Source organism: Bacillus rossius, chromosome 5 (assembly GCF_032445375.1).
Source record: "Bacillus rossius redtenbacheri isolate Brsri chromosome 5, Brsri_v3, whole genome shotgun sequence".
NCBI lineage: Eukaryota > Metazoa > Arthropoda > Insecta > Phasmatodea > Bacillidae > Bacillus > Bacillus rossius.
In genome coordinates, this window is record NC_086333.1 from 37,216,081 (window position 1) to 37,241,684 (window position 25,604).

At 38.8% G+C, this 25,604-nt stretch overlaps 1 protein-coding gene and 1 long non-coding RNA gene across 2 annotated transcripts in view; one reads left to right on the top strand and one right to left on the bottom strand.

The window, feature by feature from the left end:
* The window catches only part of LOC134531709 (nipped-B-like protein), a 185,719-nt gene that overhangs the window by 72,534 nt on the left and 87,581 nt on the right, over positions 1-25,604 (top strand). The gene's annotated exons all lie outside the window — the stretch shown is intronic.
* Positions 1,894-10,990, bottom strand: LOC134531710 (uncharacterized). Its single transcript, XR_010075069.1, has 3 exons — positions 10,886-10,990; positions 6,794-6,932; positions 1,894-3,210 (listed from the first exon to the last, which is right to left on the bottom strand). It is a non-coding gene; the product is annotated as an uncharacterized LOC134531710 (long non-coding RNA).

Genomic DNA, 25,604 nt, shown 5'->3' on the forward strand with positions numbered 1-25,604 from the left:
CACCTCCCCCGACCTATTGGATCGGAAACACTCCAAACCAAAAAAAGAATACATTTTTTAAATGTTCGAAATTTAGGGTCATTAACCCCTCCGAGGGGGAGAAATTCAAAACCCGGGCATATTTTCCACCATAACCCGACTTCTAAATCGAAAAGAATATATTTTTGAAATTCTCGTAGCTAATTTAAGGTTCTTACCACCCCCCCCCCCCCCCCACCCCCACCCGCCATCACCACAACCCCGGGCACATTTCCCACCATGACCCAACCTTTTGGATCAGAAACACGCCAAACCAAAAAAATAATACTTTTTTAAAAAATGTATATTTAGGGTTATTAATCTTTCCTCCCTAGGGGCACAGTTGACCCCGAGGCAAATTACCACCATGTCCCGACCTCATGAATACACAAAAAGCATGGTTATTACCCATAGCTCGAAATTAGGTTTTTTTGACCCCCTGACCCTCCCCCCTCCAACTCCGCCTGAACTCTTAGGTCTTAAGTTATCAAAATATTATATTGGCAGAAGTTCTTTATATGTGTGCAAAATTTCAACACAGTGGGATGTCAAAAAGTGGGTAAAAATTGAATGGAAATATTTTATTACCTAGTATATTCATTCATCATTCATATATACAGGTCAAGCTAATAAAAGCATGATAAAAATACTTCGTTTCTCCATACACACGATACCTAGAATGCTAACAGAAAACTAGACAACGCAGTTGCCGACAAAAGCAAGCATATCGGGGTAGAAAACAAATGTTGTCCATTTAACCAAATACTGAAAATACATTAAAATTGAAGCTGTTTATTTTAATAGTTATGTAACCTGGTGAATAATTTTTAAAAAATATTTTATCCTCTATACTTCACTTAAAGAAGTTGGTTTAGTATTTACAAACAAATACAGAGCGAAATTAACTAGATTGAATTTTCCTTTCGTTGGTTAGTTTCAAAATCTAGTAATTTAAAGTAAAAATGATACCAGAGATTTTAGGTTTGCTTTAATGAACTTTATTAATTACATATTTATAATATTTCTTTAATCAGACTGCTCACATAGGTAAACCACATTATTAATTGTGCTAATTTCATTGTAATATTTCAAAAATTTACATATGTTAATTGATTTCTAACTTATTATACTAGTTTGAGAAATTGTAACTAACAGTTTATTTTACCAAGTGATACAAGTAAACATGTATAGCATAAGATTGTAATAGTTCCCATTGTAAACTTAAATCAGAAGTAAAGAAAAACCGTCTCGCATATTCGACACACCAATACGTCCCATAAAAATTACAAATATTAATATATACGGGGTTATATTGTGACACGCGTATCTACCATCTTGACGGCTTTGGCTCGTGGATATAACAGAAAAATAGAAAACGTACAAATACGGGCTTGGCTAAGACTTCGGGTAAAAAAACTTTTATACCCTTGGAAGGTATTTGGAGGTATATTTAACCTTGATAAAATTAAACTCACTCCTTTCTACTTCAATGTAGAACGTATTATTAAAATTTGTGAAATATGCACAAATATTTTTTTAGTGAAGTTTATGCCAGCTTTCAAAATTCTTGTTTCATTAAATTTAGTTATAATTATGGACTTCATGAAACCAGACATTCCCGTTTTTACTTTATAATAAATACAAATGTTATATTTTTTGAGACATTTCCTTTATTAAGAATGTATCTTACGGATATAAAATTTCCTGTCTTCCATTTTTGTCGATTCAAACAACTTAATGAAATCAAACTCATTTAAGTGCAACAAAAAAGTTACATCAAAATATTTTAAGTATTTTTTTTAATTGATGCCGGAACAATCAAACAAAAAATATATTAAAAAATTTCTAAATTAGATAAATAATCATTTAAGTTCCAAATAATGTTGATATCCGTTTCCATTATTTTTTTTTAATCCATGCAATTTACAGACTGTTTACACTAAACGATCATATTATTAGTATTGATTACAATTCTTGCATAGTCATTTACTCAGACAGAATGGTAGTTGATAGTGTTCTACATGTATTCTATAAACATAATTTTTTTACATAAATTATGTTTTAACTTAATATATTCTTCTTACATTTAAGGTCTAGGTAACGTTTTAGTTGGTTGTGAATGATCTTGGTTGTAATTTAAATTTTTGTGTAGTGCTACTAAGTATTACGCACTTTCAGTAATCATTAGTGATTTAGATGTACACTTATGGAATTAATTAATTTTATTTATGTATTACGGAAACATAGAACCTTTATGATCTGTTGGTTCTATATCTATAGCAGATTTTTTAAACCCTGTTTGTTTTGATCCAGATTAGGTGTGATAAAGAAACAAAGCATGCAAAGGTTCCATGCAGTATCAAAAATATAAATTCTGGTATATATTTTAGAGCTTTTTTTTCACATTACTTTTAACGTGAGCATTTTTAAAAATAAGTATTTAATGAATGGTTAAGCTAATTACTGTATAAGCTTGTAAAATATACTTAGTATTACGTGTAACCTTCTTCGTGTTTACTTTACACGTGTCTTATTGCCTGCATAAATGTGATTACTGATGGGCGTGTCTGGCTGTTCGCATCACTGTTTGTGACATAATTTCTCCAAGCAAATGATGAGATACTGCTAAATTAATATTTTTTTTTTTTGGTACGAATGATGTTCAAATACTTCTTTTGCAAGAAAAGAATGTTTTTCATAGGGTATATTAAGAACTGCAGTATGAACTTGCGGACTTTCATTCTCGGATTTATTTTATTTTATTTTTTTACTTATATATTATATAGTCTTATGTTTCGATTCTGTCTTTTATATCAGACGATACATTTTCTCTCAAATGATAAGGCTTTGTGTGCTAACTAAAGTAATATAATGAAGGGTATATATATTTGACTAGAGAAACATACGTTTTCATGTAGCCCAGGAATATTGATGTATACAACTCGTTAAGAAACATATACATGCTGGTTTGTATTAAAGTTACTGTAAGGCCACCGGAAAAAAAATCACCCATTCTTTATTTTATTCCATGCCACAAGTCTTCTGGTATCAGCTTATTTTGAATTTTCTTCTAGCTCTTAAATTTCAAAATGTTGTACGTAACTAGCTATATGTATATTAGTTACTGAAATTAAATGTTTTGCCTTTTTATTTCATGATATTTCAATGATAATTCAGTGGCTTGGGGCTTTCCTGAAACAGAAAACAAAATATTTACCTTTATGTAGTTACAAAAATTCTCAGACATAAAAATGTGGTTTTGTGCTTAAAGAAACACATAAATCAATCATTTTTGAAGTTAAACACTCAAAAAGGGCAAATATTACACAAGCTGTTTACGTAATGTTTATTAATAACATTGGATCTCTTCTGCCTCTTTCTCACTCATTACGTAATTGGCTTACGTCAATACATGTGATTCTCTTCAATATCATAATGATTTTTTGATAATTATATGGTAATCAATTATTTTCTTTGCTTGTCTGATGTACTTATTTATTTTTAGCTCAAACCGAGCGTTATGTAATTTTTGAAGTTTGATGTACTGCTTGAGATGCGAAGCTTCACTAAGTCTTTTTTGAACCATCAATCGAGATTCACCCCCAGAAATAAAAAGAAAGTGATAAAAACTTTCCAACCTAATAATAATCACCAAATTACAAAATAAATCATAACCTTTGTATTTACAGTCAAAAAGATTAATTCCTGATTACATGATAAAGCAATAATTCATTATGACAAGAAAATAAATAAACTAAAGACATTTTAACATTAAATGAAAAAAAAAACAATATGGTTTAGGTTCAGAATTGCAGTACAACTTTAACATACTCGAAAAAAAAGTGTGTATAACTTAACCATAACACAACATTAGACAAAAATCACGTGGCAACAAATGCAAGGTCGAAGCATTAAGATCCAGGCAACTGATAGGCGTAAAAACAGGATAGTGGTTGTACAAAACTAAGAAGCTACTACGACCGCAAAGAAGACAATCACGACGAATAGTGAATAAAACTAAGTTTCAGGAACTGTTAACTGACCCTGTAGCGCATCCCGTGGCAAGAAAATTGGGATTAAGGATGTTTTGCGCCTGTTTTCCAGAATTACTCATAACTGTACCGAGTTGATTTTGGATTCACTTGTGATTGAACTTCAAGTTTAAAAGAGTGCGTGGAATCTGACTATAGATCTACATATTCAGGAATGAAAAAAAAAAAAAAAAAATACGCGAGAAAAAATTAAGATCTGAAAACACATTCCACAAACTTAATATTTAAGTTTTATAATCAAATAAGCATATTTACATGTTTAGGATATGGGCAAGTGCTAAAGAAACATATCCAGAGCAGTGTAGCTGGGTGGCACACACAGACATTCTTTCGATAGCTTCTGTAGAGATAAACACTATATAGTCCTTGTCGACTAAACAGGGGCCATTGTTTGAATTTTCTTTCCTCAAATATTTTTTTCCCCCCTTAGAATATATTTCCTCGAGTACCAAATATTTCGAGTTCTTAATATGTGATGGTAGATGGGTACGTAGATGATGGTTTGAGGGTGCAATTAATTGGTTCGTACCGACCATGAACCATTAGCAGGGGCAGGCATTTTTCACGAAAAGATCTGAACACTTATTAGACTGCAACAAGGTATACCCGAACCTGTGGATTCGTCCTTGTGATTGGCGGTCGTCTGCGAGAAAAAGTCGTTGACTTATCCGACCGAGCCACTCAGGACGCGTTTGCTTCCGCACTGAATCACTGTGATTGGTGTTGTTACAATCGGTATGTACCTAAGAGAAACTCACCCTATCACGAAACACAGACGATGCTACAGTGTTTTAACTTTCATCTAGTCTCGAAATCTGTTCGCGAAATCTGCATGGCCCTAACCATTGGCGTAGCTGTGTTCATAAAGTTGGGGGGGACAAATAATGATTTTGATATCATGTAAACCCATTCCCCTCTTACTAAGTCCGGGGGTCCTCCACCGGAAAATTGTTATATTAAAAGTGCAAAATAGCACTTTTTAAGCAGTTTTTGTATCTAACCATAGGATACATCGATGTTAAAATTATTATTGTTTCCTTAAGATAAAATTTGATGAGTGAAGAAATCACAAATAAAGTTGGGCAGAATAATTATATAAAATAAAAATATCACGGTCTAGAAAGTTGGGGAGGACAGTCCCTTCCACCCAAAAAGTTCAGGGGGACACGTCCCCCATGTCCCCCCCCGGTTCCTACGCCCCTGGCCCTAGCCATTAGTTACAACGCACCACGTGGCTGTGGTGTTTTGGATCGCCCGGTGGATGTGCGCGGTGGTTAATATGCACGGGTCGCTCGCGGTTGGCTCGGGCGGGCCTGCGAGGGGCAGACGTGCCTGCAATCCAGGCCATGGTCGCTCTCCCGCGGAACCACGAGCCATTGTGCTGCCTGTGAGGGAGAGGGGACGAGGGAGAGAGAACTGATTGGGATGTCACGCGCTCGACACACTACGCTTCTGCTAGTGCGAGCATTGTTCGGAATCAACCTTCACAAAATCACTGGTCAGCAAAAAAAAAATTTTTTTCGACGTCCTGTTCGCCCATTACAGTTTACGATAGTCGGTCGAACTCTCTTTAAGTGTGACAAAATAACACGTCAGGTTTGAACCGCTTGTAACTACGAGACAAAATGATGCTTTAACCAAATTTTTGGTTGTGCCCACAGCGGATAGTTTGTCGCGCAGTATTTTGTTTTGCCTGTGACGTCATCGTACCAGTGTCAGGAGCATGCGCGTGATTGTTAAGTTTTAGCTTTGCAGAGAGTTATAAATCGGCGTAGCGTGCGGAAACGCGTCTAGCTAGGACAGTGCATCAAGGAGATTGATTTAAGTTACGTATTAATACGATTGTTTTGATTTTGTCCCGACGTTTTCACGAAAAACCTACGGCGTGGAATATAATTTTGCCCCCCCCCCCCTTTTTTTTTCCACGTAAACTATACTTGTTGTAGGCCCTCTATCTATACTGTAAAGTTGGAAACGAATTGTGATAAGTCCTGCGGAAGTTCCATGTATCAATCATGATTCGGCTGATTGACCAGGAGATGGCGTGACTAGGACGCACTAGGCGAGAGCATTCTGCGATGGTTCACCGTTGCCTTCAGCGATTTGGAGGAGAAAGATGACGCAACACTCTGTCATGGACCCTGAAAGGGAATTACCCGAAAGTGAAATTTCCAGACGCGACTCTGGTAGCTGGGACCCTGGATTCAAAAGAATGGAAAGAAAAGAAAAAAGAAAAACTAACTAGAATTAAAAAATTAACAGCAATTTAGCTACTTAAGTTTAGAAATATTTTGGATTTTTTTTATTGTAATCCATACTGGGAAACAATGGTGTATTTCCTCCATATTACAGCCCCCCTACTCAGAAGCGGCAAGAATTGTGTTTCCAAGTTCATTCTAGGTTTCATGCCTGTTTGCACATGTGTTACTGTAAGTATGTTTTTCATACAAACTTAAAATGTGTATTTCCTGTATTTATTAACATTAATAATACATATTTATGCCTTGTCTTAACTAAATCATCAAACAATGGACTTAAGGACGAAGTTTTAACACAATTGAATAAAAATAAACAAAGTATAAGATGTCCAGTTTTCTTTTCTCAAGCAAAATCATTACTTGAAAATTTTTGTGTAAGTTGTAGTACTAAAAGTCTACTAGTCCCTGAGATTTCAGTGTGATAAAAAATTTTCTTTCAAAAATTCCATTATAAAGAATACTTACTCGTAAACTATGAGGTAATGGTTTCACTGGACCTCCTTCACAAGATCCTGGCTACGGCATTGCTCGACCACCGGGCGAACATGTCGGACAGTATTACTTCACACACTCAATAGCAGCTGTAAGTCAGTGCGACGACGACCTAAACACATGGGTATAAATAATTAGTAGATTCCCGGAAATTTCGTGGATTCCTCTGGCCTCAGGATAGAATTCAAAGTTATAGGTGTGCTCGACCCATGTTTACTTTCCCATTGGTTGATTTCTTAGCGAGAATATTTTTATCCTTGTTATTTGGCACTACCTGATTCGTTACTTCTCTCCTAGCTGGACATCGTTGGCTCACGGTCGTAAAGGGGCGTGTCCAGATAACTGCGGTCCAATCATGAACACAGTGCGACTGTGTGGAGGTTTGCATTCTAGCTTGCGACTAAATGAATGCGCGAAAATTCCGTGGCTGTAATAATTAGGGAATCCGACATGCGTAGGGCCAGGAAAATTTCGCGAAAAAATCTGAACGCCTACTAGACTGCAACAAGGTATACCCAAACCAGCGGTTTATTCCTTGTGATTGGCGGCCGTCTGCGAGAGAAGTCGTTGCCTTGTTTCCACGAGCCACTAAGGACGAGTTTGCTTCCACACTGAATTAGTGTGATTGGTTGTTGTAACAATAGACATGCACCCCAAAGTAACTCACCCAATCACGAAACACAGACGATGCTACAGTGTTTTAACTTCCAGCTACTCTCGGGATCTTTTCGCGAAATTTTCATGGCCCTAGACATGCGTAATTAGGGTGTCCGACGAAAAGGATTATGGGTTCAGACAGGATGTGTTTCCAGCATCAGTAGGAGCTACAAGCAGTGTCTGTTGGACAGCCCGTCGGGAACAGTGCTGAAATGTGCCTTCTAAAACAGCAACAGGACTTAGTTTGTAATTTCCTACTGTCCGTCATCGTCTTCGTGCAGGCGGCCTCTGCGCACGTAGGCCCGTGGCACGTGTCTCTTCAACAAGTCCGTGAAACACCGGGCGGAGGAACATCGTGGACGGTGGCACGCCGAATTCATATTGCGCGAAAAGATTCCGAGAGTAGCTGGAAGTTGTAACACTGTCGCATCGTCTTGTGTTTCGTGATTGGGTCAGTTTATTCCAGGTACATGTCTACTCTGTTGCAACACCAATCACTATACCGGCAAAATTCGCGGATTCAGTGACCTCCAGGATAGACTCTACTACACTCTACACACTCGGGCAAATGCCACCTTTTCATTGGCTGCTGACTTGTGAGTCGTCTCGACTGAGTGTCTGTGATTGGACACTTCTTTGAGCGAGGGTCTCTAATTGGCCCTCATTACTCCAGATTAACAGTGAACCAGTGGTAGAAGCAGCGCTAAGTATAATTATTTGAATTGTAGCATATCACGAAATGAATCCGCGAATTTTGCAGGTCTCTACCAATCACAGTAGTTCAGTGCGGAAGCAAACCGTCCTGAGTGGCTCGGTCAAACAAGGCAACGACATCTCTCTGACGGCTGCCACTCACAAGGAAGAAACCGCTGGTGCGGATATACCTTGTTGCAGTCTAATAAGCGTTCAGTTTTTTTCCCCACGAAAAAATGCCTGACCCCTACCGACGAGTCGCGATTCAGCTTGGAATTTGGTAATCGATGTGTTCTTGTCTGGAGGGAACTTGGAACACGAAACAACCCAGCAAGGATCTTTTATTGACCTTCTAATTATTCCCGTCTGATCCCCTAATTATCAAAGGTCCAATGGCACAGTAAAATACAGAAACGTACAGCTATTTATGTCGAGATAACACATATAATTGTATAGATGACAATTACACGTTATTGATGCCTGTTTACGAATTGTTATTCCCTGCAAACATTGGCATGAATGGCATAACAGTATTTTGATTCATTACTTTATCGTGACATTTTATCCACATTATATAGTCTCTCTCTGAAAAAAGCATCGTTAAATTCTTTAGAGAGCAAAATGTATCCAGGCAAAAATAAGTATACATATATCATTTTTAATTGTCTCGTGTTCCAGAGTGCTGATATCAAGCGACGTGCGTGATGTGTTGCGACTCGGGGTCGATGTGGCAACCGCGCTTAACTTGGGACGAGGTTTTTGTGTTACCAGATAAATGTTAGGCTCTATTTGGTTATAAATTGCATGCGTACAGACACTGTATTTTTATCACGCCTTGTAAGGATATCAGTACAACTACTATTCACCGCGACAAGCAGAACAAGATCCCTATAAACGCTACACATGTTGACTTGTTCTCCTAGGAGCATCATCATAGTGAAGAAATAATTTGTTCAAATAATCATGGATCGTTTTGAGTTTGAGTTTATCGGAACAGCCTCGGCTGCTGTAGTTAGTACTATGCTCAAAGGGCGTGTCCGACTGCAGGGCCAACCCGCGTTTGTAAATATACTCAGCGGTGCTTGTTTTCCTTGCTGATCATAAACCTTTATTGATAAATAGTTGTAAAATGGGGAAAATGGGGCCATACCAGTAACTTATGAAAAGTAAAAAAGAGTCAGGAAAAATTCAGGGAGGCCAGAATTAGTCACAAAAGGAAAGGAAATTTACTTTACATCTTGGAAAAGTCATGAAAATATACCAGTGATAGTAATTATATGCAAAATGTCATGCTCCAGTCTGCCATCACCTAGCAGAATTTAAAAGTTTTTTTTTCCAGATGGTATGATATTGCATAGTCATCAAATCTATAAAATGGCGTATGACATGGTTCTGTTTGAAACAAAGAAAGTGTAGAGAGACCTAAGCCAGGTGAAGGCTGGATTTTCTTTATTTCGTTGATTAAATTGAAAAAAAAAATTGTCAGAGAAACTTCAGTTTTGTCAGGGAAAGTCAGGGAAAAATCAGGGGGAATTTTATTAAAGATATGCGTGGAAATTCTCTGTATGTATTATTAAGTTGTGTACGCACACAAAAGGAACTTATAGTGGATATATATTTAGCAATTTATTCAGGCAAAAAATTTGACTATGAAAATTTTCCTGGCATTTTGTGAATAGCAGAAATAATCATGGAATACATCTAGTAAAATAATTTTTAACACCAACAAGCAATATGATAAGCTTATATAATGAATCACCTGTGGGAAAATAAATTACAAAAATAGTAACGTAATATTTCAATAACCTGTTTTGAGAATACTCAGCTTTGGAAATGGAATACTCAGGTGAAAAATAAACCAATTTTCTTTAATGGTGTGCAATAATTGAGGAAGGTAGGTATAACATTTTTCGTGTACTAACATACCTTTGTCCATAAAATAATGTCTCAGTTTTAATGGGATATAATAAAAGTTTAATTTAGACTATTTACAACAAATCAGAATCAAATTGAGGGTAAAGTTACCTAGTTTATAGTAAAAATATTAAAAATGTTCAATATGTGCACCTTGGTTATGTGACACACATCCAAACTAAAGTCCAATTCATCCCACACTTTGCTTAACAAATCCGGAGTAATGGAATTCTGTGTCTCAACTTCGGTAGATTATTAGGTAGCGGCGGGTCGTAGACACGATCTATCATAAAGCCCCAAAGGAAAAAAAAAATCTCATGGCGTTATGTCAGGGGAACGCGGAGGCCAGTGATAAAGAGCTCCGTCGTCTCGACCATTACGACCAATCCAACACGGTCAGGGACTTCGACGTTCAACCACTATCGTTCAAACGAAACGTACGTTGAACTAAAATTACAGATTCAGTCTTAGCAAATTAAAAAAAAAAGAAGCTTTACGCTTAGGAGTCGCAATTTCGCGTAGGTGGCGCTGCGAGCGAGAAAACAACTAAGCCGTACATGGCTCGCGCACGCGATTATCTAAAACCGTTTTAGTTTCTCTTTAATCGTGATCTGGAACCAATACCTACTCTACAAACGCTTACGGTTGATAGTATTAAAATTTTTTTTTTTAACTGGTACATTATTTTATGGACGTACTGAACTATTTTTTTTTTTTCGTTTAACGTCCCTTTTGGGCAAGATGGTTGGGACGGAACATGGAAGATGAAGAAAGTCCCGTGACAGGAAAACATCCCATTACCTGCAGGAGGTGATCTCAGGAGTCAGGTTGAGCGGACAGGGATTCGAACCCGGAGCCCGAGGGTCTGCCCACTGTGCCACTGGAGAGCCCGGAACTGACACGAGATGAAAAGAACCAGGTGGCACTTGGAAACTCTCTCTCTCCCCCCCCCCCCACCCTTCCCCCAACCATCACCCCTTCCTCAATCACGCGCACACATTCGATCGGAATCTCACAGGCGACTTCCCGGATGCCGACAGTACGCCGCCCGCCTTACCAACCAGCGCGATGAGGAAAGTGAGCCGCACTGGTTCATACCTCGTACAGTCGCGCTCAAACAGAAACGTACCTCGAGTAGTGGGTCGTTGACTGATGGCCTCGTGTCCCCCCCTCCCCCCTCCCGCCTTCCTTGGTTCTCCTTCAGCCCCGTACAGACTGTTCCACTAATCATCAGTAGGGACACCTGTATTTCACGATTTTTTTTCATGTCAAGGTATTTCACAAAACACTGTAGCTTTTTCTAAGAGTCATAGCAAATTGTGAAGGTGCAGCAGTACGGTGACCACATTCTCATTGGCCCTGTCAAAAGCGGGACGACACCTCTCACCGACCTCAGCCAATAACCACAGGAGAAAAGCTACAGTATTTTGTGAAATACCTTGACACGAAAAAAAATCGCGAAATACAGGTGTCCCTAATCATCAGCCTGCCAGCCACTGCTGAAGATGATAGGAGAGGTCGCATCGTGCACGAGAGTCGAGAATATTAAAACAATAATAGAATTCGACGGGTTTTTTTTTTTTTTAGGCTAGATATGTTCATTACGAAGACTTGAATGTACAGGAATAGTCAATAAAATGTACAGTTAAAAAAAAATAATATTGCAAACTGTTTTTCATTAAATAAGGGCTTTAAAGAAAAAAAAATTATGAAAAATACATTTGGCTCTAGAATTATAAATATCTTAGAAACGAAATATATTTAAATTTTAAGCTAATTTTAATTTATTGAAACATTATACTATGCAATTGTAAATCAAATCATTCAAATATATTATGTTTTAAGATTGGGTTATTATATAGGGTTTTCTTGTGTAATTTTAATAATTACAGCCAAATTACTTGTTTTCATATTTGTTTAATTTTTTTTCAAGACCTTATTTGATGAAAAAAACCGTTTGCAATTATTTCTTTAACTATACGCCGTATTCAGTATTTCTGTAATCCAGGTGAAAAATATCTAGCCGACAAAACCAACCCCATCCAATTCCGTCTAGTCTTTCAGATTCTATTATTGTTGTAGTATCCTCGTCACTCACGCGCGATGCGGTCCCACTGTACCGGCTACTGGGAGGAGACTGGCCACCCCAGTGTACCGGCCACTGGGAGGAGACTGGCCACTCGGCCACCCTGTTAGTGGCTTAGCGCCTCTCCTTGGTGCTAGACACGGCTCCTGGCCTGCTCCGAACTTTCGGGCGGCGTCGTACTTCCAGAGGCCGCCACACGTGATCAGTCGGGACTGTCAGTTAGGGCTCATCATTTGGAACTAGCTGCACAGTCGGAACTGCCGTGTGTGGACTGGTCAGTGGGAACTGGTGGCTTCCCTTCAAAACTGCCGTGGCGAGGGAACAGTCCAGACTGCCAGTCAAAAAAAAAAAAAAAAATCACTAATCTGCTGAACGTCGTGGCAGACGTTTTTTTAAAATATACTCTTAGGCTTTGCTATTCCCCCCTTTTTTTTCTAAATAAAAGTGCAACTGCAATTGCAACATCTAAACTTTCTTCCATGTTCTACGATAAAAACTACGCATCCAGCAGCAACAACGGCAACCACGAGACAGATTGGTGCGAGAGCAAGCTTCAGTCCGATACAAACTGTCGGTTCGGGCTGTGTTCGGTCCGAACTGATCGAGTGCGTAGGGGCCTTTATGCTGGAACCACGATAGCCGCGAAGGGACACGATGCGATTGGACGCGAAAATTTTCTCTAACCAATCACGGTCGACGCACACTTGAAGTCGGCGCGAAGGACGCGACAGACTTCCCGGTTAGAAATATTTTCTGTTTTCCGTCGCATCACGGGCGCGTCCTTATTCAAATGATCGTCCGGAATGTTGTTTTCGAAAGGTGGTTAGACTGGTGCGTTGGTAATGTTGTTATTGTTTGCGCATTTATAAAAGTTCTGTTCACTAAATTTATTTGTGAAATATCAGATTTATGTTCACCCAATGTGAATATTCCATAAAAAAAAAATTTACTTCAAAGCCTTTAAAACAAGACGATTAAAAGAAAATCGAGTGCGTCGAGTGTAACTTCTTACCTATCGCATCACTAACACGTAGTTTAATACAACACTTATTAAATAATTGAATATATTTTACACATTATTATTTCACAACGTATTTATAACGTATTAGAAATGCCACATAGCAATGCGTCGCGTTGTTCAAGACTACTGTTAGTAGTGGGACGAAAGGTAAACAGCTCTCTCTTATTTCTCTTTCTCCCTTTCTCTCTCTCTCTTTTCAAACACCATGGAAGTGTTTGCGCTCGCTGATACGCTGCAGCAAAGCGCCAACTGTAGGCCGCTTCTCCCTGCTTCCTGTTACACAATTCCGTCGCATTCGCTAAATTATTCCCACAAATTCCCGTTTACAGAGAGTCAAGATGTTACACATCACAAAACCTGCAAGCTTTGATGGCTGTTCTATGTTTGTAGCATATGTAAAGACAAAGAAAAACATTTTATAATTGATCATCAGTTTTTGTTTGTCCTGTGGGTAAGAACCGCATGTTACATTAACGCATCGTGCCCTTTGCATGTAACTATTTAATAGACGTGGTGCAAATGTCATGACAACGAATAAACTTTCTTTTCTTAAAAAAATTGGTTGTCTGTAAAGTCGGTTTACGGACGATAGTTTAACGTGACGTCATAACAAAACATTGATGAAATGATTGATCCAGAAGAAAAGGAAATATCATATTCGGCCTGAGACTGAGCCGTAATAGGTTTTTGCAACCAATTAAAAATATTATATTCTTTGAGGAAGAATTTTTTTTTAATTTTTCAATCTTTTGCATGATAAAATCTACCTCTGCATACTTTTATGAATAAAATTGAATAATTTTTATTGAATTATCACTATTTTTATGGATACAAAGGAGTGAAATGAAATGTGCAATTGAATTAATAAATTTACTTTTATTTGCATTCATTAATTCAAATATATTTATTATGTATTTATAAAAACTTTGTTCACGGTAGGGGTATAATATTAACACGATTTTATAACAAAAAATACGCATCCCAAATACACCAAACTTATTTATAATGTGTTACAATATTTATTAAAACATTGTGCAAAAGATCCTGGATGTAATTTGAATTATTATGTGTAACTGTAAAACACCATTGTTGGTTGAAAACGTATTTGAATTTTCAACATTACTTTTAAATAACCGTACCGATTGTGCTGAAAATCGGTGGACGATCGTTAAATTACATAATTTTAATAATTCAAACGACGAAAATATGATTGAAAAGTCAAATCGATGGTCGTTCCAATCGAGTGGAAGAGAGATGCCACGCATGCGTAGGCCCTACAATGAGCATGAAGAGAGATGCCACGCATGCGTACAATGAGCGAACAGAACACATCCGTAGTGGGACATCCGTAGTGGGACACTTTTTCGTGCGTGCAGCCGGCGTTCATCGATTTATTAGACGTTGTCACGTCAAAAACTCTATTCAGACTCACGAGGAAAAATAAACCTCCAGTGCATCAAATAAAAAAAAAGTTAATAAGTGTAACACCAGATAAAATAATATATTATACAATTTTTTCTATAAAAATTATTTTTTAGTCATCTCTCGTGCCGCCTGGTTGTCCCCCCCCCCCTTCCCGACCGTGTTGCCATGTATGGCTGTCCGTGGTAGCCTCAGTGTGTTTGGTGTTAGTTAGCTATGCATATGGACGCGACAGCTGTGTTGCCGGACGAGCTGTGGTCTGCGGCAGACGTCCTCGTTCAGGCGTCAGTCACACTCGGCGATTTCACTCTGCACCCGCCTCTGCAAGTTCACTCCTCGTGAACAGACTGGCTCAGTTCATCGGGCTGCTCGTTCGGCACCTACCCTCGGCTCTTCACTCTCACTCGCTAGGGGTGATGCGATGTGATTCGATTATCTCTTAAGTTTCTTTGAAATGTTGCGGCACAAAACAAAAAATGAATTTTTTTTATTTAAATAAAGTTATAATAAAAAAAAACGTCGGACAGAAAAGAGATGCGGGAATAAAATTTTGACCACACGTATAGTGCACACTCGTAAATTTAGTTACATTGCGATTAGTGAGGCAGAATGATAAGTGCATGGTGGAGAAAAGAGATAAAGTTGTGTGTTCCTGTTGTAAGTCCCTTGATTTCTTTCAGAATCTGTACCGGATATATAAGGCCTGAAAATTAGTGTGAAAACACGCGATTAAGCCATTTTCATTCTTTAAAAAATACGGTTGAAAAAAAAACTTGTGAGCGAGTCTTTCATTACTCGCCAGAGATTTGTAACATCTAACCTCGCTAACGAGCAAATTAATGTGTTTTCATGTTGCAAATACACTTATAATACGAAACTCGGACACCAATTTTTAACTTAGAATACTTAAAAATAATGCCGAGCGTAATAAATTACAAAAAAGTGTTTTCAACTACATTATTTATGGAAGCAAATCTAACGTAGTTTCTGCACCCACCGCTAGAATTCGTTGCCGGAGCAGCTACGTCGACTATTGAATCATTTGATTGGCAGACCGAAATAAATTTTATAATGGAAATAAACTAAAAAAATATTAACCCCTGGCCTTGTACCTGTTTTTGACATGAATTTTTTAAAATTAAATTACTGGCCAGCTGGTTAAAATTCATCAAACATTTAATACCTACTTTAAAGTTTCCCTTTGGCCTTGTGAACTTTGATTCGCGCCATCCCCCGTAGACGTCAGCACCGCGGCTACACGTTTCCCGTTCCATGCAGCTTCCGTTGCATTCACGAAATATTGCTCCTACCGAATGCCGCGTGTAGCGAGAGCAAAGACGTCGCACATCGAAACGAATTACGGAAACAGAACTACGCATCCACCCCAGCGCATTCTGAAAATGCTTTACGTGAACGGACTCAACTGTGAAGCTCTGCGCCAGGCGTGCGTGTGTGCCCGGGCGGGGGTGCGATTGGCAGGTGAGGTCGCAGCTGAGGGAAACCCCCCCCCCCCCCCCCCCGTAGCTCCACGGGCGGGCAGGAAGTGACGTTGAGGGCTCCCGGCCCGCCCCAGATACACAGCAGCTCCCGCCGAGCGGTAGCCTACAACTCACGTAGTTTCGGTTCCCTACCACGTTCGTGCAACTTCGGATTTCTCTCAAAAATTGAAATTAAAAAAAATCGAAGGGTTGGGTAAAGTTAGGTTAGGTCAGTCACAACATGCTTGAACTTCTGATTTAGCGGCTGAAGTGGCGTTAATACCAAAACGCCAAAACTTCGGAAATCTTCGGGAAATTCTTGCAGGGAACCGAAACTACGTGAGTTGTATGTTCCCCCCCCCCCTCCTCAACACCGAGAGCACCGTGGCTCGCCCACTGCCGGAGCGTCCAGGCGCTGCGTCTCGCTACGTGCACCGTTCCACTTGCACACGGGCGACCTTCTGTCGCGGCGACTGCACGACTGTCGCGTCACTTCTGTCGCAGTATCGAGATTTATTCCGTACAGTTGGCATGCCTCCCCGCACTCCTTGTTCGGAACGCACGTGCTCAAAGAAAAACAAATGAAGACAGCAATAGGTGTTTTCAGCGACTTATTAAAACCTTTTTGATAAATAAAATGATCTCTTTCTTCTCTTTTACACCCTGGTCATCTCAGTTTGTGAGAACACTCTTACATATATCTGCAACGGGTTGAAAAAATGAGGGTTGAAATTAAAAAATGAATATTAACTCCCTTAGTACGTACACTATCAAATACGTTCAAATTGTTTGTTATTCATTTGATTTTTAACTGAAACTTTTGCCTGAAACCATTTTTTTTAAGGCGAACCATTGTTACAGGATTTAAAAAAAAAAATAAAGGGTCAAAATTAAAAAAAAAATACGTAAAATGTTTACTATTAAATCCTTTCAGTTTCATTGTTAAATCTTACACTATTATCTACAACATTTGTTTGAAATAATCTTTTATACGCCCAACCATTACTGCAAGGGGTGGAATGAACAGGGGTTGAATAACAACAAATTCATAACTCCCTTAGTAGGCACACTATAAATGAGTTAAAATTGTTGGTAAAACTTATAAATATTATTAAAACTTTTGTCTAAAAATTTTTTTAATACAACGAACCACTGCTGTAAAGGGTGGATAAAGAGGGGTTAAAATATACAAATAAATTAATAAATACCTTAGTAGGTATACCATAAATTCCGTTCACACTGTTTATAAATCCTATAATTTTTATCTAAAACTTTTGTCTGAAACATTTTTTGATAATACAAACCATTCCTGCAAGGGATTGAAAAAACCTGAGTTTGAATAAGAAAATAAATAAAACTTCCCTACCGTGTAGTCTATCGAATTAATGTTTATATTTGTTTAACTTTTTAAATATTGTTGAAAACTTTTGCATAAAGTATATTTTATGTAAGAAACCATTACTGCAAGGGGTCGAAATAACAAGGGTAGAAAAAAAAATCATAATTTTTGAAAATAGATGTAACATCAAATCTATCATAATTTATTGTAACACTCTTTAACTTTTTCTAAAACCTTGGGCAAAAACAGTTTTTGATTAAACAAAATATTACCTTAAAAACAGGGGTTAAAAATAAAAATAAAAACATAAAACTTCCTTACTATAAAATTCATCGAACTTTAATTTTAACCATCTTAATATTACCTTAAACCTTTGTCAAAAAAATTATACGACCACGTATTTGTGTAAGGGGAAAAATAGTGTTTGACAGTCAGAACTAATTGCACAACTATCTTAGTACGTATAAAATTAAATCGTTAAGACATTCAATGCTGGACGCAATACGTTAAAAAACGTTCAAAATATTTTTGCTGCGTGGAATGTGAGAAAATGTTAAATCGATATTTTTTTGAATATTGGCGAACATATAGAATGTTAATTTACATTAAGTTTTGGAAATGTTCCAGGAGTTTATATAAATTTATAGAAGTTACCAAAACATTTCCAGAAGAAATAGGTACTAAAAAATCTACCAACGCCTGTAGGCTGTGCTGAAAAGGATTTTTTTTGTATGTAGCCTCTTTATTTTCATCCTGAATTTCTTTGCATGGTGCACGCGCATCGTAAAAATTTATTCCCATCAATTTTTCATAACTTCACAAAGGTATAAACTGAACATCTAACTATAATTTATTAGTTATTGAAATTAGTATGCAGAATATAGGCACTAATACATATTAACAATGCTAATGTTCTTAATGTTATTTGATGGTTTTGATTTTTCTTGTTTGTTGACTGAGGCTGGTATGTATAAGAGACCCACTACCTCCAACAGATACTGTACAATAAGGAACTTGGCCAACCTGGGAGTGACGTCTCTGGTCTCTGTTCCTCCTGACTTATGTGTGGAGACCACGTCTCGAATGCTTTGCTGCAGCCACCTGTAAGGGTGGCTAACAGCGGACTTGGGAGATTAGGCCCCGCCATCTTGGAATATTTATATATTTATTTTATAAAATTCTAACTTTGAATTAATTATCCAAATTTTGGCATGCCAAAGCATAAATCATATCTCCCAGACATTATATACCTTGTTGTGACCACATATTTACGAACAGGTTCTAGCCTGTAAGCGCCGCGAGGAAATAACGCATTACTTCACGCGGGCGACTACAAGTGTCATGATAATTCCACCAGTTCACAGGTGCTGACTTCAACAATAGCCAAAGATAAGTCCTATACCATGTCAAAAAAAAAAGCAATGAACCTTTATAGCTAGCGTTATCAAAATAGTTTGGATTGCAAGATGGCGAGCCATAATCCTCTTAACTAAAAACTATAATGTAAGTATTTTAAGAAGGTATTCAGGTGGAGGGAGGAACCTTAAGTGCTTATGAGGCTTGAGCCTGAAGTATACTCTTATAGGTACTTGTCCCTTGAAGTTATATCACGAGGGTTGACTGAACTGGAAGTGAAGAATGCAAGTATACAAGTAAACGAACATGTGAACCTTCTAGCTTACTTTGCGTGAAAGAAACTTGCCATTTTGAAAAAAAAAATAATTGTTAGTTACATTTGATTAATTATTCATGCAACGAAACACTTATTTTTTTACTTTGTATTTGACTGGTTACTTATAAATAAAATGAATTAATGAATAATATTTTTAACATTTTTTATAAGAAAGGTTCAACAAACGCATGCACATAAATACCGATCACAACACTAACAAAGGTAGAATCAGTAAGTTAAATTTTTGTCGATTCGTGTGGCGCTAATGAAGTGTTAAGGAACAACAGTTTTTAGTTAAACATTGTTTTTCCAATAAAACTTATTTGTTGGAAAAACTAAAGTAAGCAAGCTGTTTGGATGGCTAGTAGCGTTCGAAGCAAATCACTGAAACCATCAGGATTCGTCAAGTACACCACAAGGGCATTATATTTACTTACGTGATTTTTTTACACCCATGATATTACACTGACGCCGTTTTTACAAGACACAAAAAATAAGGGTTTAGGTGCTGAATATGCTACACCTACCTTAACCGTATACCTAGTGCACAAAACCGTTCCCAAACCCTTATATAAAACACGGCCTGTCCCTTATTTTTAGGAAACTGGTTTTGGTGTGAAAATTCCCCTCACTATGGGGGCGCCCTTGAGCTTCCAAAATGGTAACTATGGAAAACGAGAATGTTGAATAATGAACGTATTTCCACGCCCCCCTCCCTTGGGATTCCTAACGATTTCCTCCCGAGTCTTAAGACTCGATTTTACACGTCAATTTGGTTATTTAATTTTTTTTACACTTACTACTGACGTGTATCATCATGATGACTGCTAACATATATTCTTGTTAATTTATTCCGATAGCTATCTTGCGGTGCTTTATGGGTCAGAAATTTTCACAAAGAATAACTTGGCTACTAAAAATATTTTATTCGAGCTGTGAAATACCACGCAAGTGGTGATAACTATTGCTATATGACACGCACGCAGCGCTGCGAAGTCAACACAACAGCGTCGTGAGCGCAAAAACAAGAGGGACCGCGCTTCGTCGCGAGGCCGACCTCCGGCGCTGTAGGTAAAGAGGGTGGGTGCGAGGTTTGGCAACACACCGCCGCGGACCCCACGTCCAAGAAGGGGGTCTTGGAGAGGCCGAGACGACGGAGCTAGCCCACTCCCGCCTCGTCGAGAGCCAGCCGCGACCGCGAGAGAACAGCGCGATAGCAGAAAAATATAACACGTTCTAGTACGGTTTTGGCTAAGACTTCGGGTATGAAAATTTTTATACCCAGAGCCAGACCCCTTGGAAGGGTGCTGGAAAGTTACCCACATGGGAGCAGGCGCGCTAGCATAAAAATAACATGAAAACTGCTAAGAAAATGGGTATCGTGTGGGGCGGGCTTTAGGATCTTTTAAGCATGTGTGCTAGGCAGTACCAGACGGGTGACGAATTCGGCTCATGTAATTAATGTGTGTCAAAATCCTACAGCAAAGTTATTGTTGAGCCTTTATTTAACAGTCTTTGATGCCCCTCGAGGCCCCAGTAGGAAGAGAGGGTATAATACCAACAAGGTCAAGGCAGCGAAATGAATCTATGAATACTTGCGTGACTTTTTGCCGCGTTTGGATATAATAGTGATGAGAAGAAAATGGAATTAAGCGTATTAGAGAGTCTTGAGGCAAAGGGATGCACGTTCCCAGATCGCAGTGGACCCCAAGCCACTCAGGTATCGACATAGAGCTCACAATGAGTCATGCCGGGATGTTGGTATCCAACTCTTGGCCTTCACCCAAGGGGCGGCCACGTCGGCATGATTTCATGGTAACGAGTGAATCCGTATTTTAAATCAGTTCATGGCCTGCGCCATGTTGGTTGGACACCCGAAACATTGGCTGATGTTTAAAGTTCGCATTGTGGGAACAGTTTGAAATGACTGTGTTTTATATGGAAGTGATTGTGTTTGACGACGGAGATTCTGATGCGTACTTGCTAACCATCCTCAGGCATTATTTCCGAAATGTTTTTGGGCGTGGTAAAAATTGCAATGGCGAGGTTATGAAGTGACTTAAATTACGGCACGGCATGCCTACGGGAGCATGACCCGTCAGACGAGGACATGCTTCAGGCGCTGAATAAACCACGAGACCACACAACTTGCGAGTTCTTCCTGGCTCTCCGTACTGGACATCCGGGGCGGACTCGTCAGGGCTTCGCTCTCTGAAGACTTGGCGCCCCCTTGCTCGTCGCGCGGGACGACTTACACTCGCCGAGCAGTCCCCGCGCGCGACGACCAGAGGAACATGCCAGGAGCACGGATCTGCGAACGCCGGAAGTTAGCTGGAGCGCGCCTACCTGGGAGCCGCGCAGGTGTTGCGCACGGGGCACTTCCGGCGCGGTCCTTTTGTCGTGACCACCGAGACCTCCTGCGCTTCCCGTCGCCAATCGCCATGCCTTCTGGAACTGGATATCCTTCCTCCCTCCCTTCCCTTGTTCCTTCGTGCCTCCCAGGCCCAGCTGGCTGGAGATGGAAATAGAGGCGAAGAGAATGGATAGGAAGTGGGTAGATATTGAACCTAAAATTTGTTTCTCGGCTATTTATTAAAATAAAAAAAAATGTTTCTCTTAAGCAGAGATCACACATTAATACATTTTCAAAGACCAATTATTTTATATTCTATTGACAGTAATAACAGTAGTGAAGTCATTCTCGAAAATGAGCTGAATATTTAAAGGCAATGAATGAGTTCGGCCTCATATGTATTTTTTTTTTCCCTGCATCCTGACACCAATGAATACGCAGAGTGAGAAAGATAAAGTATCAGTCAAATACAAAGCACATTACCAGAATAGGTGTATGGTGGAATCGGGCAGCCACGTTCAGATCGTGACGTGTAGGCGTGAGTGTAAATGTCGGTGGGGAGGAAGGAGGGAGGGGGTGTGGTTTTTGCCCTCTGGAATTAAAATTTCCCTCATTGTGGTGGCCCCCCTGACCCTGCAAAATGAGAATGGTGAAGTTTGATAATAAGGCAGCTTACATTACGAGCCAAGGAAATGAAAGTTGGACCCAAAAACAAAGGCATATCCACACCCATTAGATTGTTTAAGAATCCGTTTCTACAATCTAAATAATAAAATCAGCTGTTTTTTTTTTTCCTTCAAGGTAGACTTAGATCAGATCCAACCACCAAACTTTCCCACTCTTTGATGGAAAGTGACTTAAAAGTTAACTTACAGAATTTTACCGAGTAATTCGAACTCCGAAATCACTCAAACAGAAAGTCACGCTGTAGTAAGCTCGGCACTGAGTTCGCCTTCTAGAAATCACGTGGAAGCAGTAAAACGTTTTATTGTCTCAGTAGGTAGGCGTTTGAAACAGTGGAATTGTTATCGTCGCAATAAAGTGTACCCTTTGCTGCCGGTGACGCAGTCATAGGTCAATAAAGGGGGAACACGGGTTTTATTGCAGGTACTTATTATTTATTGATGTTGATTGAGGCGTTAATGTGACTTACTGGCGCAGCAGCAATCGGAAGATTCCAATCAATATTTCTCAATCCTTGAGTCTTCTTCGAACCACAAGTCTGCGCACTGAATGGCGTGAAAATGTGTAAAAGATCATTAAAAAAAGGGACACTATTAGTTAAAAATTATTTAAATCATCACAAAAAAATATTAAAAATTGTTATAGTTTTCAAACAATATTCAATAATTTATAATTCAGCAAAACACACAATTTTCTCAGCCACTAAATTTTCCAGAATCATTCGAGATTAAAAGAGACTCCATTTTGTGACAATAAATACATTTAAACGATTTAAAAGTAATTCTAATTTTTGCTTACTTGAAAAACATTTCACTTCGTTCCAATCGTGTACAGCTACAAACACCTACATTTTTCGAAACACCCCCCCTCCCTTACATTAACATAATAGACCCTACTTACAAAAGTGTTTTACTGTTTTGGACTTCTTATCAATTTTTCAAGCGACGCTCACACATTTGCAAGCGTCGGTGAGGGTGGGGGAAGTGAAAATATGCATCTTGAATTCACTGAAAGATTAAAATTAATATGTACATCACACATTAACTAATTCATGCAACGCCACGATAACATATTACGTATTAACAAAAAGTTAAATATATCTGCATGTCTCCTGCGAATTCAAATACAATATTTAATTGAATTAAAATATTAAGACTATTAACAACAAAAAAAGTAGTTCTTTAACATCTTAAAAGTGAGCGATGATTGGAACATAGGATAGTAAAAAAGTAATAAATACAAATGTATATTCCCACGTATAAAATATATGAATACATTTTTACGTTAAAATATTGTACAATTCTATTACTAACAGCTTGGTAGGTACAATGGTAAGCATAATTAACTCATTTAATAATTAAAGTTGCAGTCGTTTTTTAGTGTAAATCGTTTAAATTAACCTTATGTATAGGGTACAAATAAAAAAAACTGTTCGAGGTAAAAAGTTTGTACATTATATATAATGTTATCACTGCTCTGGATTTTCGCCATTTACCTGACGTACATGGTATGGCTGTTTACATTATTTAAAAATCAAAAATATTGTTTTTAAAATTTTTATCTTCTTGTTTGTTCTTTTGTATATTCCAGAATCAATCGAAATATACTTAACGGCTTTTTATGAAAATCTAATTTTTATTAGTAGGTCTTTGGCTGACTTAAATCTAGGGTGTATATAATTACAGATTTCCACCCATAACGGTGCGAAAAATGGGTGAATATGTTTTAAAGGTAAATATCTAAATCTAATCAAGCACAAAAAATGATATTCGGCACCAAATATAAGCATACAAAAACTACTTACTATAAGTTTACCATTTTGCGAAATTCCAACCCCTAAAATGTGAAAAAAGGGGGGTAAATATGGTTTTAAGTCAATAATTGTTTCACTGAATATAGCCAAGCATTGGTAAACTGCTAAAAAATTTTTTTCCTTCAGAAAAGTGGTTTGCTTTCAGAATTACCAATGTTTTAACCAATCAACCAAATACAGCACATACGCTATAAATGGAATTTAAAGTTCAGCTCCAAGACTTTTTAATTTAGGGCAAATAGAGAGAAAATAAAACGACAGATTCTGATTTTAATGTTGCTGTCATTAGTGTAGTAAGCTGTTTGCAAGCACAGTAAGGACGCATTAAAAAAAAGTCCGTGTTACTCGAAGGTTAATATTCGTGTGTGGCGAAAAGCGTTGTAGACTCTCCGTTACCACCCGCGCGGTATTTCCCCCTCTCTCACCATTACTTCAGGCGAATTCGGACACGGCTTAGGTCAGAGGTCGGCAGACTTTAGAGTCAGCTGAGCCAAATATCAAGTAAACAGATTCTCCAAATTTTTAATAAGCAGCAACATATTATATTTTTCGGTAAGTACATGGGGTTTTAAGACGATAAAAAAAGAGTTTAAAAAATATTTTATTTACAAATTCAACATAGAGTATTAAAAATAAAGACTGTTGAGGAAAAAAAATGTAAATGTAAAAAAAAATATATGGAAGTCATTAGTAGAACTCTACTGAAAAAACAAGAATAACTAATTTTTTTTAAAATTAATTATTAAAAAGAAGCACCTGGGTGAGAGCGGTGGCGGGTGGTGCGACGGTAGGCGCGAGCGTAGGTTGTGGACATGCGCCGTGATTGGGCCGTTTCATTTGGTTCGTGTGATGCGGCAGCGCAGTGAGTCGTAGAGCCGCGGTGTGGCTACACGCAATCAGGAGCTGCAAGCGCAAGGGCGAGCGGAGTGGCCTCGCGGGCGGAGGCGAGTGCAAGCGCGCGGAGGAAGTGGCGGCGGCCTCAGGCAGGTCAGGTGCGGCGGAGGTCGTCCCCGGCGAGAGAGAGGTTCGCAATGGAGGCGGCGTGATGGCACGTAGCGCCCGTTCGCCCGAGGAAATAACCCGGCACGCCCCTCCATCGCCCGAGGCGTGTGCTGAGCGCCAAACACGGCCGGCTCTGCTCTCTCACGCCCGCCTCCTTCCTGCCCGCGGGCTCGTGCTGACCTTGGCACCGGCGCGTCAGCTCGTGCTCCGAGACCTCGCGGCTCTTGAAGTCCTTTCACACCTGGTATGGGGGTCTTGAAGTCCAGCTCACACTTTGTATGGGGTCTTGAGGTCCAGTTCATACTTTGTACGTGGTATTGAATTCCAGCCCACACTTTGTATGTTTGTATGGAGTCTTGAAGTCCAGCTCACACTTTGTACGTGGTCTTGAGGTCCAGTTCATACTTTGTACGTGATATTGAATTCCAGCCCACACTTTGTATGTTTCTATGGGGTCTTGAAGTCCAGCTCACACTTTGTATGGGGTCTTGAGGTCCAGTTCATACTTTGTACGTGGTATTGAATTCCAGCCCACACTTTGTATGTTTGTATGGGGTCTTGAAGTCCAGCTCACACTTTGTACGTGGTCTTGAGGTCCAGTTCATACTTTGTACGTGATATTGAATTCCAGCCCACACTTTGTATGTTTC